The 18934-nt window shown below is 42.3% G+C and overlaps 1 protein-coding gene and 1 non-coding gene across 5 annotated transcripts in view; one reads left to right on the top strand and one right to left on the bottom strand.

The window, feature by feature from the left end:
* Positions 1–18934, bottom strand: part of NLGN4X (neuroligin 4 X-linked) — a 391254-nt gene that overhangs the window by 31715 nt on the left and 340605 nt on the right. The gene's annotated exons all lie outside the window — the stretch shown is intronic.
* On the top strand, positions 3767–3868 carry LOC139181767 (U6 spliceosomal RNA). The gene has a single exon (XR_011565510.1). It is a non-coding gene; the product is annotated as a U6 spliceosomal RNA (small nuclear RNA).

The following is an 18934-nucleotide window of genomic DNA, read 5'->3' as shown; positions in this document are numbered from 1 at the left end:
AAAACATTTAAATCCTGTGGGCAGGACAGGCAAAGCTATTTGGATTGTGTCTGATTCTGTTTTCATTTTGCTTAAAAATGGCCCAAGTCGTAACTAATGCTACTTTTATGATATTTCGTTGCCATCTCAGTATTGCACAGAGTCAGAGCAATTTCCTGTGTCAGGAGAAGAAATCTAAGAGAATGATGAGGGACACATGATTTCTACAGCACGTGTTTCAGAGTGTGGGGCTCATGACTGTATCAGTGGGATTCCTTGCACTATTTTTATAAAGCATATTCTATCCCTGACTGACAATTTGCACAAGGTTGCACAGATGTCTTAAAGTATTTTAGCTGAAAATATATGGATTCACAAAACTAACACTCATTAAATTCTGGAAACAAAGTAGAAAATGATAAACCCCTGTTTGTTATACAACGCTGATCAAAAGGTGAAGATCATTGATAAACATATTTCATGATGATGAGAATTTGGCAACAGCCAGTCTGGAACCAAATCCCCTTTGAGCCAACAAGACTTTTTTTTCCTTAAATCAAAACCTCATCCTTGAATATTTTCCAGATTTGTTGATGAGAAGTCTGAGTGCCAAAAAACAGATGCTTTTGAAATGTGGTGCTGGAGAACACTCTTGAGAGGCCCTTGGGGAACAAGGCGGTCAAACCAATCAATCCTAAAGGAAATCAACTGTGAATATCCTTTAGAAGGACTGATGCTAAAGCTGAAGCTCCAATCCTTTGGCCACCGGATGTGAAGAGCTGACTCACTGGAATAGATCCTGATGCTGGGAAAGATTGAAGGCGGGAGGAGAAGGGAACGACAGAGGATGAGATGGTTGGATGGCATCACCAACTCTACGGACATGACTTTGTGGAAACTCCAGGAGAGAGGGAAGGACAGGGAAGCCTGGTGTGCTACAGTCCATGGGGTTGCAAAGAGTCAGACACGATTTAGTGACTGAACAACAAATTCAATTCTTGAATAGCTCATACACTTCATCACTCCTCAAGGCTGCATCTCAGTGTCCAAGATAAGAGGTCTGATTCACTCACTCAACCTTGCAGCTTCCAATCCATTTCTACACCATCCATATAATCATGATGCTCCGAAGGCATACAAAAGGGCAAAACACACGAAAATCAAAACCTGAAGCCCTCTGACTCAGCAGTTCTATTTCCATAAATGCGTTCTATAAAAATCTGGATTGGTACAGAAATAGCCATGCGAGGGTTTGCAATGTGCTAATGCTCAGAATTTTTTAAAAAATATATATTACTTTTTTGGGACAAGCCTCATGGCATGTGGGATCTTAGTTCTTTGACCAGGGATTGAACCTGAGCCCCCTGCATCGGAAGCACAGAGTCTTAACCACTGACTGACCAAAAATATACCTATTGATTATAATCTTGAATGTAAGATGTTTGGATAGCATTAGCAAATTAATTGACATAAATTTGAGCATACTTGGGAGATAGCGGAGGACAGGGAAGCCAGGCAGGCTGTAGTTTACGGGGTCGCAAACAGTTGAACACAAATTAGCAACTGAACAACAATAAAACATCAATGACAGCAATCTCAAAATCCATGAATAGAGTTGCTGCATGAATTCTGTTGGCTGAATCCACATAACAGGAGCTGTATATGTATATAAAATTATACAGAGTATTTCTATGTGTAAACACAGAATCACATCTAAGATGTCTTCAGAGAAAACGGAATACTTTGTCTTATAGATCCCATTTTTATGACCATAACAAGAAGGGTGTGCACAAATATAAACTCTGCAAAGAAATCAAATAGTTCATAGTGTTTGTCTCTAGGAAGGGACTTCCCTGGTGGCTCTGATGGTTAAAAATGTGCCTGCAATGCAGGAGACCCAGGTTCGACCCCTGAGTCGGGAAGATCCCCTGGAGGAGGAAATGGCAACTCACTCCAGTATTCTTGCCTGGAGAATCCCCATGGACAAAGGAACCTGGTGGGCTACAGTCCGTGGGGTTGTAAAGAGTCAGACACGACTGAGTGACTAATGTTAAGAAGGTGGCTATAAGTGATTTTCACACTTAATTTTAAATAACTGCTTTTTCTTCCCATGTATAACTGCTTTTTTATCCATTGTACACGGACATACACACGTATACACACAACACAGCAAGCTTGTGTGAAAGTCAAATGTCTTAGTGCGATGTTCAGGGCCATCCACTGTGGTCCATCTCTACATCGCTGGCCATGCTTGACACATGCCCTTTAGCCAACAAATCGACCACATTCCACTTGAGTGTTCCCTGGGATACACCTTGCATCTCCGTCTCTCTTTGTACACAGTATCTTCCATCTCTTCCTGAACGTGAAACCAAAAGTCGCTCAGTCCTGTCCGACTCTTTGTGACCCCATGGTCTATACAGTCCATGGAATTCTCCAGGCCAGAATACTGGAGTGGGTAGCGGTTCCATTCTCCAGGGGATCTTCCCAACCCAGGGATCGAACCCAGGTCTCCTGCATTGCAGGTGGATTCTTTACCAGCTGAGCCACCAGGAAGCCCACTGGTGTGGGTAGCCTACCCCTCCTCCAGGGGACCTTCCTGACCCAGGAATCAACCCGGGGTCTCCTGCATTGCAGGCAGATTCTTTACCAACTGAGCTCCCTGGGAAACCCATCTCTTCCTAAGACGCCCTTTATACAACCGCCAGCATCCTGTAAGGTCCCTTCCTCCTGTACATACGGCCTCACTTCAAAACTTACTATCTGATCTTGGAGCACAGCGCCACCTGGAGACTGACTCCATAACCTCTGTGGTCCATCCCTTTAGGCAGGAATCAACCACAGACATTTCATCTCTTATCCACCACCGACGCGTGTGTCCCTTTTCAAGTTTCTCCTAATGGTCTTAGTTCCTCCAAGTCAGTTCACTGCATTAGGTGAGTTAGAGTGATAGAACCTAGCACTTTCTATGACGGGGATCTGCTCCCAGGTCAGGAGCGTGTCAATATTTTGCAGTGGAGTCACGCAGTAGGGGGCTTTCCAGATGGCGCCAATGGTAAAGAATCCACCTGCAGATGAAGGAGATTTGGGTTCGACCCCTGTGTCGGGACAATGCCCTGGAGGAGGAAATGGCAACCCACTCCAGTGTTCTTGCCTGGAGAATCCCATGGACAGAGGAGCCTGGCAGGCTGCAGTCCATGGGGTCACAAAGAGGTTCAACTAACTGCACAAACGTTTGCACACGCTCATGCACACACACACGCACACACACAGAGGCAGTCAGCTTTGGCTTTGAATCTGCAGGAAAGCCTCACATTTCTCAGCTGTAAAGTCGAGAAGAGTACATCTTAGTCCAATAGCACAGCTTGAGAAACTAACTGGATGATGTGCTTTTGAAAGCGTCATGCTTCTTGGAGAGCCCATATACATTTTGCACTTATATATTTTTCATGACACTACAAATTGTATTTAGGACATAAAGATGATTTATATAGAACTCTATGCTACAAATGGGATATCACAAACCCTGCCATTTATTTCTGTTTCACCCACAGAGAGCAAGTAAGGAGAAGTATCTATTGATAAATGAAAGAATGCCACAGGGAAAGTGGATAACTGGTCTACCTAGGCTCTGTCTGTATTATACAGATGATCGTATTCACAGTAGCCGTGTATGCAAACAGCCTAAATGCCCATCTACAGATGAAGCTATAAAGAAGATGTGGTACATTATGGTAAAGCAAATAACTTACAATAAAAATTTTAAAAAGAAGATGTGGTATAGTGTGTGTTTCTGCAGCACATACACTAAAATTGGAACAATATAGAGAAGATTAGCATGGCCCTCAGCAAGCATGACACAAAAATTCATGGATCGTTTCATATTTTTCATGATATATGCATAATCATGTCTGATTTTCATTGTTGTTTTTTATGATATATGCATAATTATGTCTGATTTTCGTTGTTGTATGGCAGAAAACAACACAGCAATGTTAAGCAATTTTCTTCCAATTAATAAAAAAGAAAAAACAAAATACTATTTATTAAAAAAAAGATGATGCAGTGAGATACACACACACACACACACACACACAGGAATATTATGCAGCCAGAAAAAAAAGTAACGAAATCATGCCATCTATAGCAACATAAATGAGCCTAGAGATTTTCATACTAAGTGGAGTAAGTCAAACAGAGGAAGACCAAATATGCTATGATATCACATGTGAAATCCTAAATATGATACCAATGAACTTAACTATGAAACAGAACCTGAGTCCCAGACAGAAAACAGTCTTGTGGCTGCTATGGGGGACAGGGTGGAGGGAGGTGTCGGGGGGGAGTTTGGGATTCCTAGATGCCAATTGTTATACACAGGATGGGTGAACAAGAGCCTGCCACAGACCGCAGAGTACAGTGAACTTTATATTCAATATCCTCTGAGACCCCATCATGGAAAAGAGTATGTGTGTATAACTGAATCACACTGCTATATAGCAGAAATTAAAGCAACACTGTAAATCAACTACACTTCAATGAAAAGAAAGATTATGCAGATGATAAAGCTTATATGCTCCGACTGCAAAATGTTGTTGGTGAATAACTTTGCATGAAGCTGATGCACATTTATCTGTTCAGTCTGTGTATTCAGTGCTTGTTTATTATTTATTTAGTGTTTATTGGGTACTCAGAGTCTAAAGAGAAACGCAAGGCAAAAATATAGCTGCAACCATGCTGAGAAAATGATGGAGGTCCTTATCCAACCGAATTTCTGATATACATGCAATGACCCAACTAACGTGATAAAAGCTGAGGGAAAATGATATGAGTGGATTCTGACACATATTTTGAAAACTTACAGACAGCTTTATTTCATTTGTGAGCTACAATTCATTTTTAACACAAATATTTTAAAACGTATTAGGAAAGTCATTTTTTTGCCATCACATACTGTTTATGAAACATGCATGAAATATGTGTGTGTGTGTGTGTGTGTCTCTGACGGCATGCTCAGTTGCTGTGTGTGACTTTTTGTGTCTCCATGGACTGTAGCCCGCCAGGCTTCTCTGTCCATAGGATTTCAGAGGCAAGAAAACTGGAGTGGGCTGTCATTTTCTCCTTCAGGGGATCTTTCAGACCCAGAGGATCAAAGCCCCCGTCTCCTGCACTGGCAGTCGGAAGCCCCCAGGGAAGCCCATAGCGATTTTGTATTTATATGGTATTCATGGCACTACAAACTGTGTTTAAGAAATAAAGATAATTTATATAGCTCAATGTTACAACTGTGAAACCTAGTTTTGATAGTTTCTCACAAAGTGCACAAATTCTAAATATGCTGACCTGCTTAGACACATTAAGTAATTGAAAGTCACTCAGTCGTGTCTGACTCTTTGTGACCCCATGGACTACACACTCCATGGAATTCTCCAGGCCAGAACACTGGAGTGGGGAGCCATTCCCTTCTCCAGGGTATCTTCCCAACCCAGGGATCGAACCCAGGTCTCCTGTATTGCAGTGGATTCTTTACCAGCTGGGCCCCCAGGGAAGCTCACTATTAGATACACTATTTCATCCTCAACTGCAAGACAAGCATGGCTGGTTGCTGGGTTTCCTAGTATTTATGACTGGATACTATCTAGGGGCAGATAAGAATTAATCTGGTTTGTTATTTGTCCATAAAATGCTAACAACTAAATATAAAAAAAAACAGACATTCTTCTTCATCTCTATCAAAACCTAGTCATGCAGACTAACTCATGTAATCTTAATTGTGTCCAGAAATATCCCCAAGCTTTCCAATGTTGGTTTTCAATGGGAACCTTGGAACTTGGTTAAGAAGATAGTTTAAGGTTTCCTTTGCTATGCAAAAGCTTATAAGTTTGATGAGGTCCCATTTGTTTATTTTCACTTTGATTTCTATTGCCTTGGGAGAACGGATAAAGAAGATGTGGTACATACATATAGTGGAATACTACTCAGCCATGAAAAAGAATGAAATAAGGCCACTTGCAGAAACATGGATCGATGCAGAGATGATCATACGAAGTGAAGTCAGTCAGAGAAAGACAAATATATGACATCACTTATACATGCAATCCCACGGACTATACAGTCCATGGAATTTTCCAGGCCAGAACACTGGAGTGGGTAGCCATTCCCTTCTCCAGGGGATCTTCCAGACTCAGGAATCGAACTTGGGGTCTCCTGCACTGCAGGTGGATTCTTCAACAACTGAACTCTCAGAGAAGCCCCTGATACAATCTTAAAAATACTACAAATGAATTTATTTACAAAATAGAGATAGACTAACATAAAAAACAAACATCATTATCAAAGGGGATCCGAAGTGGTAGGAACAGCACGTTTGGGATTAGCATACACACCCAGCTATATATAAACTACATAAACAAAAGATCTTAGTGTATAGCAGAGGGAACTAGACTTAATATCTTATAATAACCAAGGATGGATATCCATCCATCTATCTATCCATACATCCATCAAACTGAATCACATTGCTGTTCACCTGAAACTTGACACAATACCGTAGGGAAAAAAGACATAACGAAAGACCCTGGGAAGGTCTGAGAGGAAATACAACACAACATTAGCAACAAGTGATTGGAGTGACCTTGGAAAGAGCTATTGGGCTAGCCAGAAAGTTCGTTTGCGTTTTTCCATTAGATGCTATGGAAAAACCTGAGCAAACTTTTTGGACAACCCAATAAAACCCCAACAGAAAGTTCAGCTTCAGGTACAGAAAGGTAGCTGTTGAAGAAGTAGGGATATTTCTCAGGACTGAGTGTATATCCCCTCTGTGTAACACACACTCAAATTGTCCCTTTGGTTGAATAGCTTGACTATGCAGTCTTCCTGGTGAATTCTCAATTGTTAAATATCCTCCTTGGAAGAAAGGCTACGACAAACCTAGACCAGCATATTAAAAAGCAGAGACGTCACTTAGACGGTGTTTGTTCAAAGAGTCAAAGCTATGGTTTTCCCAGTAGCCATGTACAGATGTAAGAGTGGGACCATAAGGAAGGCGGAGCACCAGAGAATCGATGCTTTCAAACTGCGATGCTGGAGAGGACTATTGAGAATCCTGTGCACAGGGAGGGAATCAAACCAGTCGTCCTAAACGAAATCAGTCCTGAATATTCATTGGGAAGACTGATGCTGAAGCTGAAGTTCCAATACTTTGGCCACCTGATGCAAAGAGCTGACTCACTAGGAAAGACCCTGATGCTGGGAAAGATTGAAGGCAAAAGGAGAAGTGGATAACAGAGGATAAAATGGTTGGATAGCATCACTGATTCAAAGGAAATGAGTTTGAGCACGCTCCAGGAGATGGTGATGGACAGGGAGGCCTGGCGTGCTGCAGTCCATGGGGTCACAAAGAGTCAGACACGACTAAGCGACTGAACTGACTCAACATGCCCTTGCTGACGAGGAGATTTGAAAGTCCATTTCTCCAATGAAGAGTCTACTACAACACTCAACTTGTAAGACCCCTTCATACTATCTTGGTCTCACTGTGGATGTATTTTTATAACCTAATTTACATAGGTAAAGGAATTGTGCAATGAATTTACTTTAAGAAAGTAAACAGCATATGATGAAAAACAGAAGACCTTTCATCTAATTATTCAAGTTTTGTTTAAAAACCAACCAGTGTTCCCCAGTCGAGTGAGGCCTTGGATCAGCCAACATGCTTCTAACCTCAGAGCAATTGGCTGAGGAACTGGAAATCATGGCTAATTTGCAACAGGATGACTATGGAATATTGCATAACGTTCAGTTTCCAAGAAAAGTTCCATTATGTTGATCCTATTCATTTTTCCCACATAGCTAACTTCTACATTCTTCCTCACTAAAATGCAAGGAATGAGATGAAAAAAAAAATTTAATTGACCTTCATAATTAATACAAACTTCAAATAACACCTGACCTTTTCACGCAAAACAACTTCTAATTAACAAATTCATTTTGTGTTCCTAAAACTGAGCTTTCCTTTAATTAACAATATTGATGGCTTCTAGAGTTAATGTCTGTGGCTAAACCACCATGTTATTTTAAAAGCATAAAGTGACACCAAACAGTTGATTAGTAATGAGTTATTTTTAAAAGAAAATAGCTGATTATCATCTTTGTTGTTGCTCAGTTGCTAGGTCATGTCTAAGCTGCTAAGTCGATTCAGTCGTGTCCGACTCTGTGTGACCCCATAGACGGCAGCCCACCAGGCTCCCCCGTCCCTGGGATTCTCCAGGCAAGAACACTGGAGTGGGTTGCCATTTCCTTCTCCAATGCACGAAAGTGAAAAGTTAAAGTGAAGTCGCTCAGTCGTGTCCGACTCTTAGCGACCCCATGGACTGCAGCCTACCAGGCTCCTCCGTCCACCGGATTTTCCAGGCAAGAGTACTGGAGTGGGGTGCCATTGCCTTCTCCAAGGTCATGTGTAACTCTCTGCAACCCCATGGACTGCAGCACACCAGGCTTCCCTGTCCTGCACTATCTCCTGGAGCTTGCTCAAACTCATGTCCATTGAGTCAGTGATACCATCCAACCATTTCACCCTCTGTCGTCCCCTTCTCCAGCCTGCAATCTTTCCCAACATCACTGTCTTTTCCAATGAGTTGGCTCTTTGCATAAGGTGGCCAAAATATTGGAGCTTGAGCATCAGCATCAATCCTTCCAATGAATATTCAGGGTTGATTTCCTTCAGGATTGACTTGTCTCATCTCCTTGCAGTTCAACACACTCTAAAGAGTCTTGTCCAGCACCACAGTTTGAAAGCATCAGTTCTTCAGTGTTTAACCTTCTCAGTGGTCCAGCTCTCATATCCATACATGACTACTGGAAAAACCAGTAGGTTTGACTATACACACCTTTGTTGGCAAAGTGATGTCTCTTCTTTTTAATACACTGTCTAGATTCTCATGCAGAATTTTTTCATCACCCTTCTTGTCCAAATCATATATCTGGTAAATTGCACATGTACAGCAGCTGTGTATATGTGAATGCCAAACTCTTAATGTATAAGCAGGGATTTATAAAGAAAAATCATAAAGTGGGCATCTTGTTATAATTACAGAGTGGAATAAATTCATTTTAAATATAGATTTATGTCAGCTTGTGGAAAAGTCAACTGAATGGAATAGAAATGTCATTTCTACCACCTTATGCCCGACTATTGAAGGGTGACAAGTCTCTTCTGATCTCAAAGACTGATTCTTTGCAAGGTACATGACGGGTGTGGAAGAAACTCACTAGAAGCTCTTCATTTTTTATGAAAAACCACATAATATTCATACAGTGTTGGTGGGAATGTAAACTGGTGCAGACACTTTGGAAAACAGTATGGTGGTTCTTCAAAATAACTAAAAATTAGAGTTACCATATGATCCAGCAACTTCAATTCTGGGCATATATCCAAAGAAAACTCTAATTCAAAAAGATATGCGTACCCCCAGGGTTCACTGCAGCACTTTTTACAATAGCTAGGACATAGAAGAACCTAAATGTTCATCAACAGATGGATGGATAAAGAAGGCGTTTTACACACAAACACACACACACACACACACACACACACACAGAGGAATATTACTCAGCCATAAAAAAGAATGAAATAATGCCATTTGCAGCAACATGGATGGCCTTAGAGGGTATTATACTAAGTGTAAAAACATCAGACAGAGAAAGATAAATACTGCATGATATTATTTATATACAGAATCTACAAAGTACAACTAGTACGAGGAACAAAAAAGAAGCAAAGGAAGAAGTGAAATGTATGAAGGCGTAACTAAGAGGAATTCATGCATAAACAAGCTACATCTTCAAACATCACCAAGGCTGAACACCAAAATCACGGCCTTCCATGCAAAACGTCAAGTGAAGATGAATATATGATTTAATTTACAGAAGATCAAAACCAATCTACCCATAGCATATTAAAAGGGTCATGCTAGAGATGATTTGTATAAGTGAAATATAGCAGAAGAAGGAAATGATAAACAAGAATCCGAGAGGTTATGACTCTCTGAGTAAGACCAAAGGCATATAGTTTAAAAGGGGAAGAGAGAGGGATCCAAAAAAAATCTTCATCGTGTTCTACTTTTATTTCAGATAACACTTTAGCAAGCTGTTTAATTATTCATGTCCATGGATGAAAATTTCTCTCATGTTAAAAACGATAAAAAGATTACAACTACCTTAAAAACTGGATTCAGGACTCCATGAAGTAGCTAGAGAATAATATTTAAAATATAAAATTGTTTTTTTCTTTTCCAGGTCAAATTCAGCAGCTCAACAACCAGCATAATCACCAACCCTAAATTTTCTAATGCAGAGAAGCTGACGGCTTTACGTTAGTGGTCTCGTTTTAGATAAACATTAAAACAACAATCGTTTATCTGTAATGTAGACAGTGACACGTGTTCTAATTCTTCCCTGGCTTGTGCCAAACGCTGTTTTGCAGTATCGAGAACTAAGGAATCTAAATTCTTAAGTCTCAATTAGAATTTATGAAGGCACTTAGTACAAGTTTTCTTTTTTTTTTAATTTAATTTTTAAACTTTACATAATTGTATTAGTTTTGCCAAATATCAAAATGAATCCACCACAGGTATACATGCGTTCCCCATCCTGAACCCTCCTCCCTCCTCCCTCCCCATATCATCCCTCTGGGTCGTCCCAGTGCACCAGCCCCAAGCATCCAGTATCGCCTGATGTTCTAATATGCCACATCTGGGGAATGTGTTCTAACTTTTTACCAGGGGTTTCCAGACACAGCTGAACACCTTGGAGGTATTTTCAAAAAAGTTCGAGACTAAACCTCCTGAAGATTCCGACCTATTGACTGTGCTCCAGGGCTGGGAGGATAATAATTATTCAAATGGCAACAACAGCTATGGAGACAATACAGCTTCTAAAGGGATTCCATCATGTACTCAGAACTACCTTAACAAAGCACGAGTTTATTATTATTTTGATGAGAGAAGCGAACACATCTTGGGGAGAGAAGCGAGTTACATTGCGTTCTTTCTTAAATCATGCATGGCAGAAAGAGAATGCCGAAAAAAGAATAGATTATAAAGGTGCTGGGCTGTCCGTAGTCTCTTCAGTCGTGTCCAACTCTGTCCATGGGATTCTCCAGGCAAGAATGCTGGAGTAGGTTGCCATTTCCTCCTCCAGAGGATCTTCCCAACCCAAGGATCAAACCGGGGTCTCTTTCGTCTCCCGCCCTGGCAGGCGGGTTCTTTACCACCAGTGCCACCTGGGAAGCCCAGATTATAAATATGGCTCAGCAAATTGGCCAGTTTGATGAGTTAAAACATGCAGAACAAAATCCCCGGTTATAGGATACCCAAAAGATGAAAAGAGCTGAGAGATAATCCATTTGAAAGGTGTAAGTTTACATTATCACAGTAAAATGTTTCGAGTTTCTCCTCAAAGCGTAAGTTAAATCTGATACATACTAAGATACAAAAAACACACAGACACACACCTATACACACAGATGGGTGGATTTCTGTACAAACTGAGAAGCAGCTGAGTTTCTCATGTTGGTACCAATGTAGTAAAGAAATCATTCATATACAGAAGTAGAGAAAATTGCTTTCAGAGAGAACTGTGTTACCATGCTCTGCAAGACAGTTGAAGACATGTTTGATCACTGGTGGTTCAGATGGTAAAGAATATACCTGCAATGCAGGAGACCAAGCTTTGACCCCTGGGTCGGGAAGATCCCCTGGAGAAGGGAATGGCAACCCACTCTGGTATCCTTGCCTGGAGAATCCCATGGACAGAGGAGCCTGGCGGTCTATGGTTCATGGGGTCCCAAAGAGTCAGACACAACTGAGTGACTAAAATCTTCATTCTGATCTGCAGTTGGGACTTCAACATGGAGTGAGTCTTGGTTTTGACTGAGTGTTACTCTATGTCCACTACAAAAAAAAAAAAGTTGATTCAACTGGGCTGCGCACTTTCGTTCCTGGCTGTGCCCAGATTCCGTCTCTGGTTCTCAATGAAGTATTTGCTAAAAGAATAGGATTTTCCAGGAGGTGGACACCTACAGCTCGCTCTCCATCACACAATTACACAAGTCTGAAATTGGGAAGATCACAGGTAAAGCCATGCCTATTTCACCTTGAAATCTGTAGGAACAGGGGTTGACCATAAACCTGCAATGTTTAGATCTCTGGTGAATGAAAGAAACCTTTTGGAAAACTGCGTGTGAGGGTCTGAGTCTGCAATGTCCGTAGGGCTGTGGGTCTGCAAATCCCACACCCTTCCTCCACAACCCAGACACCAAATAGCCTATCTTAGATTTAGGGACGGGTGTGGGAGTCAGATTGGTCACTGGTGGGTCAGGGCGGAGTTTCAAGTTTGCGTTTGGGTTAAGATTCAGGTGAGAAAGGGAGGTGGAGGACACGACTGTGTTTCCGTACAGGTGAAGGATTCAAAGTCAGGACTCAAGGCGTGAAGACAAAGGGTTGAAAACTGAAGGTCCACAGTTAGGACACCTTTTGAGGATGGATTCAGGTTCAGAGATTAGGGCAAGGTCAAATTTCAGACAACGAGGTAGGGGCAGAAGTCAATATTAACATAAAGGGCTTGTAGTTCACGATAGTGGCAGGGATCAAAAGTCATGACTTAGCTCAAAGGCCGAGGGATCAGGCTCTCTCTGTGAAAGCTATCTTTGGTGCTTGACTCAAGAGCCAACAGTCAAGGGTTCCGGTCAAAGCTCAAGGGTTAATTCAAAGATTTATGATAGAGTTAGGGGTTGGGTCTGGGTTTTTTCAAGATTGGGCAGAATTAAGATTCATTCTTAATTCAATGGGTGTTGGAGAACACTCTTGAGAGTCCCTTGGATTGCAAGATCAAAACAGTCCATGGTAAAGGAAATCAGTCCTGAATGTTCATTGGAAGGACTGATGCTAAAGCTGAAGCTCCAATACTTTGGCCACCTGATGTGAAGAACTGACTCATTTGAAAAGACCCTGATGCTGGGAAAGATTGATGTCGGGAGGAGAAGGGGACGACAGAGGATGAGATGGTTGGATGGCATCACCCACTCGATGAACGTAAGTTTGAGCAAGCTCCGGGAGTTGGTGATAGACAGGGAAGCCTGGCATGCTGCAGTCCGTGGGGTCGCAGAGTCGGACACTACTGAGCGACTGAACTGAACTGAACTCAAAAGATTCATATTCAGCTTCCATTTGCGTCAGGGCTCAGGTTCAGGTCCACAGGCAGTGTTTGGGATCATGGGGCAAATCAAAGGCCAGGAATCTGGAGGTCAAAGTCCCCGGCTTCACTTCCTGGTGAGGGTTGGTGTCAGATTTCAATCTCAGACGAAGGTTCTGTTCAAGTTTCCATGTCAGTGTTCATATCAGGGGTCAAGAGTCAAAGGTCAAGTTTCATCTGGGAGGAGTTAGCATCAAGTGTCTAAGGTAAGAGGTAGAGTCAGCACCCTGTGGTTAGTTTAGGGGAAGTGTTCACATCGAAGTTTGAATTCTTGCAGATGCAAGTTCAAAGGCAATATATATGCTTTTAATTGTAGTCAAATATCTATAAGAGATAAGGATAGCGCTACATTGAGTCCAACTCTTGCATCCCATGAAAAGTAGCCTGCCAGGCTCCTCTGCCATGGGATTCTCCATAACAGAATCTCTGCGATTTTAACCATCTTAAAGGTAGTAGTCAGTGGTATTAACATTACTTATACAATGTTGTACTGCCATCACCCCTCGAGCTTAACAGTTCCAGAACTTTTCAATCACCCTGAACACAAACTCCATATATCATATACATCAGATTTCTAAATGTGTATATAATTACATTATCCATACCTTCATTCTATTCAGATATAGAAATAAGATGTGTGCTGCTGCTGCTGCTAAGTCGCTTCAGTCGTGTCCGACTCTGTGCGATCCCACAGACGGCAGCCCACCAGGCTCCCCCGTCCCTGGGATTCTCCAGGCAAGAACACTGGAGTGGGTTGCCATTGCCTTCTCTAATGCATGAAAGTGAAAACTGAAAGTGAAGTCGTTCAGTCGTGTCCGATTCTTAGCGACCCCATGGACTGCAGCCTACCAGGCTCCTCCATCCATGGGATTTTCCAGGCAAGAGTACTGGAGTGGGGTGCCATTGCCTTCTACAATTAGGCTTCTTAGTGTCCTGCTAATAAAAAAAAAACTGGTCATAGGTCAATGTGAAGAGAAACTTTATAAATGCACTTCCAACATTTATAATCCTGATACGTCTGGTATCAGGATTTATCTGAAAATATATAGAAGAATGTTTATAAATGCCTTTAGAGTAAACTGGGCTTCCCTCGTGGCTCAGGTGGGAAAGAATCCGCGTGCAAGGCAGGAGACCCAAGTTAGATCCCTGGATTGAGATGGTCCCCTCGAGGATGGAACGGTAACCCACTCCAGTACTCTTGCATGGAGAATCCCATGGACAGGAGCCTGGTGGGCTGCAGTCCAAGGGGTCGCAAAGAGTCGGACCTGACTGAGTGACCAACACTTTCACTTTCACTTTCAGGTACACTGCTAAAGAGTGTGGCTTTAAGCACTTTATTCTCTCCAGAGAGCCGGATGATTCTAAACCTGTGACACCTTCCCTGGGGAATTCTATTCTCTGATGCCAAGGGTCTCACCACAGAATTGTGGCAGCATAGTTTACTGCTAGAACACACAGAGGAAGGGAACAGGAAAAGAGCATGGAAGTCAGGGAGCGCTCGGGGCCTGCGGGATTTGCAGGACCCGAGAGGAGATTTGCAGAACACTGCTAACGGAGAAGGCAATGGCACCCCACTCCAGTACTCTTGCCTGGAAAATCCCATGGATGGAGGAGCCTGGTAGGCTGCAGTCCATGAGGTCGCTAAGAGTTGGACACGACTGAGCAACTTCACTTTCACTTTTCACTTTCATGCATTGGAGGAGGAAATGACAATCCACTCCAGTGTTCTTGCCTGGAGAATCCCAGGGACGGGGGGAGCCTGGTGGGCTGCCGTCCATGGGGTCGCACAGTCGGACATGACTGAAGCGACTTAGCAGCAGCAGCAGCTAATGGAGGAAGGGAACATTCAGAAATAGTTTATGACAATAATAAGAACTTACATTTTTTAACTTCTAATTTTGTATTTGGGGTATAGATGGTCAATAACGTTCTGATCGCTTACCGTGGATCGCTTAAGGGACTCAGCCACACATACACATGTATCCATGCCCTCCAAACTCCCCTCCTATCCAGGCTGCCACATGACATTGAGCAGAGTTCCCTGTGCTGGACAGCAGGTCCTTGTGGATTCTCCATGTTAAATACAGCAGTGTGTCCATGTCCACCCCTAACTCCCTGACTATCCCTTCCCCCATCCTTCCCCCTCGGAACCATACGGTTATTACAGAGTATTGAGCAGAGTTCCCTCTGCTGTACACCAGGTCCTTGCTGGTTCTCCATGTTAAATACAGCAACGTGTCCATGTCCATCCCAGACTCCCTGACTATCCCTTCCCCCATCCTTCCCCAAGGCAAACCTAAGTCTGTTCTCTAAGTCTGTAAGTCTTTTTCCATCTTGTCAGTTCATGTGAATCATTTCCATTTATATTCCACAAATGTGTAAATATGTACATGGAGGACTGCCAAAATATTCACAATAGCAATTGTGAAAATCTTGACCACTGGAACGGAGAACACGTGTGCACCCATGAATACACACACAGGGAGACTTACACGATCACCATAACTCCCAATGGACTGACCTAAGAGGAGGCTCTTGGCTAAAAGAAGGTCAGAATGTCCATGTTTCATCAAATCAATTGGCTAAATCACTGTATTGATAGAACATCCTTTCCTGGTGCTTTGTCTGTCCCAAATATGAATTTAAAAACCTTTAAAATATGCATTTTAAATACAAACCTTTATATAAAATTTAAGAAAACAAATTTAAAAACCTTGGATTTTAAAATAATCTTTCTCCTCCTACCACGCAGAATTATCTTATGCTTGCTCTCTTTCAGCATTTATGTCTCAATATCTACCTCAGTTAATAAGTCGTCTTCTTCTCCGTGTGCTTTCCTAATTATGATTTTCAATCATAACGATGGATCTGATAAGGAAGCCCTGCAGTGTGCTAAGTTCCAAGTGATGTTCCAAAATTAAAATAAGACAAGGGAAAAAAAAATGTCAGTGAGACACACCTGAAATAGTTGAGTTGATTTAGAAACGCAAAGCATATAGAATGTGGTGTGTTGGCCAGCTCTATTATTTTTAAATGCCTGGAGGCTCCTTCTGCTTGGATGCTAATTTTTTTTAAAGCTTCCCTGGACACCTGCATTGGCTGCCCAGGTAAGACAGCTCTGAGAGACAGATGGAGGAGAATCGGCAAGCATGTTTGGAAAAATCCAGAATGTCATCTCATCGTTTTCCCTACCTTGGCTGAGCCATCTGGGGTCACCAACACCACACTGTTGCAGGAAGAAATACACCAAAATACACTTACTCATACACCTCTTCTATACCAGGCCGCATTTCACGTAAGGGAAAAACACCACTTATGTCTAATACTCATTCAAATAGTGGTGCTGGGAAAGACTCTCAACAGTCCCTTGTTGGACTGCAAGGAGATCCGACCAGTCCGTCTTAAAGAACATCAACCCTGAATACTCACTGGAAGGACTGATGCTGAAGCGGAAACTCCCATATTTTGGCCACCTGATGCAAAGAGCCGACTCACTGGAAAAGACGTTGGTGCTGGGAAAGACTGAGGGCAGGCGGAGAAGGGGACGACAGAGGATGAGATGGTTGGATGGCATCACCTACTCAACAGACATGAGTCTGACTAAGCTCTGGAAGTTGGTGATGGACAGGGAGGCCTGACGTGATGCAGTCCATGAGGTCGAAAAGAGTCAGACATAACTACATGACTGAATAGCAACAACAAAAAATACTCATTTGTAGAAAATGAAGCTGTACTTTTCAGGGATTCAATCAGCATCTGTAACATTCTTTTAAATTTACTCGACTCTCTTATAACAGGGGTGAGATTTAAAAGTCACTTCCATAACTTATAACCACATTTTTTTAAATTAAAATGTCTATTTTAGGCTAACTCTTAATTGAGCTGCAATTTAAGAGAGGATTTTTTTAAGGGGTAAAGAGATGAGTCAAACCCTTTCTTAGAGCTCATCTAGGATTCACTGTCTTGTAAGAAGCTAATTTCTGTTGCCTTCAGGACAATGGCTTAATAGCTATTGTGCTATGAAAAAAATGGGAGGAAATGGTAGAATCACATCCATGGGAGAACTGGGTGTTGTGGAATATTTCCACTAGTCTTCACAGTGGCTCTGCTCGGCTCTATTTTCAAGGAAATAACAACTTCTTTTGTACAGGCGAGCAAAATGCGATCTACAATCAGAAATCATTTTAAACTACCTTCCTTCCACAGGCTCCACTGTGACCTACTCTGGTCCTGGAGAAGCTGATAAAACGTGATGACTAAATCTCTAAATCAACAAGCCAGGCTCTTATGTGCAACGTCTAAGACAGCACAAAGCAATGGAAATCTCAGAGCGATCCGAAGATAAAATGTTGGTCTGGAGGTTACACTAACATTTTTATTAATTTCTATACAGATCGATTCAATGGACATGAGTTTGGGTAAACTCTGGGAGTTGGTGATGCACAGGGAAGCCTGGCGAGCCACAGTACATGAGATCGCAAAGAGCTGGACACGACTGAGCGACTGAACTGAACAGAGTTCATGATGCAGAATGCTAGGCCGGATGAATCACAAGCTGGAATCAAGACCGCTGGGAGAAATATTAACAACATCAGATATGCAGATGATACCACTCTAATGGCAGAAAGTGAAGAGGAATTAAAGAGCCTCTGGGTGAGGGTGAAAGAGGAGAGTGAAAAAGCTGGCTTAAAACTCAACATTCAAAAAATGAAGATCATGGCATCTGGTTCCATCACTTAAGGGCAAACAGGGAAAAAGTGGAAACACTGACAGATTCTATTTTCTTGGGCTCCAAATTCACAGTGGACAGTGACTGCAGACATGAAATTAAGATGCCTGCTTCTTGGAAGAAAAGCTACCACAAAGCTAAACAGCATATTAAAAAGCAGAGACATCACTTTGCCGACAACGGGCCATCTGGTCAACACTACGGTTTTCCCAGTAGTCACGTATGGACGTGAGAGCTGGACCATAAAGAAGGCTTAGCGCCGAAGAACTGATGCTTTTGAACTGTGGTGTTGGAGGAGACTCTTCAGAGTCCCTGGGACTGCAAGGAGTTCAAACCAGTCCATGCTAAAGGAAATCAGTCCTGAATGGAAGGACTGATGCTGAAGCTGAAACTCCAATACTCTGGCCACCTGATGCAAAGAGCCAACTCACTGGAAAAGACGCTGATGCTGGCTGAGATTGAAGGCAGGAGGAGAAGGGGATGACAGAGGATGAGACGGTTGGATGGCATCACCACGGACATGGATTTGAGCAAACCTGGGGAGATGGTGAAGGACAGGGAAGCCTAGCGTGCTGCAGTCCATGGGGTAGCAAAGAGTTGGACGCGACTGAGCGACTGAACAACAACGAGAGGTGAAGAAAGATCATTTCTCATCTAAAGACGTATTTCCTAGGAAATTACAACAAATGTACAGGATATAAATCAACAGAGAACCCAAACCAGCAAATGAATTTAAGGGAAAATAAATATCAGAGAAGTTGTAGGTCAGTTGGCTCTCCTTACAGAGCTGTCTCAGGCTGCAAAATGACCATGAATAAGACAGATTAAGGATACAGATGTGAGACACTGTGGCAATGACTTTGAACTGCAGGGAGGAACCATGGTAAGTATGAACACATTCCTGACCCGAGATATGTATTATTAATGGTGTGTTTTTTTTTCTTGACCGAATATTATTGATTCAAAACATATCCA

This window comes from Bos indicus, chromosome X, assembly GCF_029378745.1.
Source record: "Bos indicus isolate NIAB-ARS_2022 breed Sahiwal x Tharparkar chromosome X, NIAB-ARS_B.indTharparkar_mat_pri_1.0, whole genome shotgun sequence".
In the NCBI taxonomy this organism is placed as follows: domain Eukaryota; kingdom Metazoa; phylum Chordata; class Mammalia; order Artiodactyla; family Bovidae; genus Bos; species Bos indicus.
Note: the sequence above shows the minus strand (reverse complement) of the source record. Positions and strands in the feature narration are given on the sequence as shown.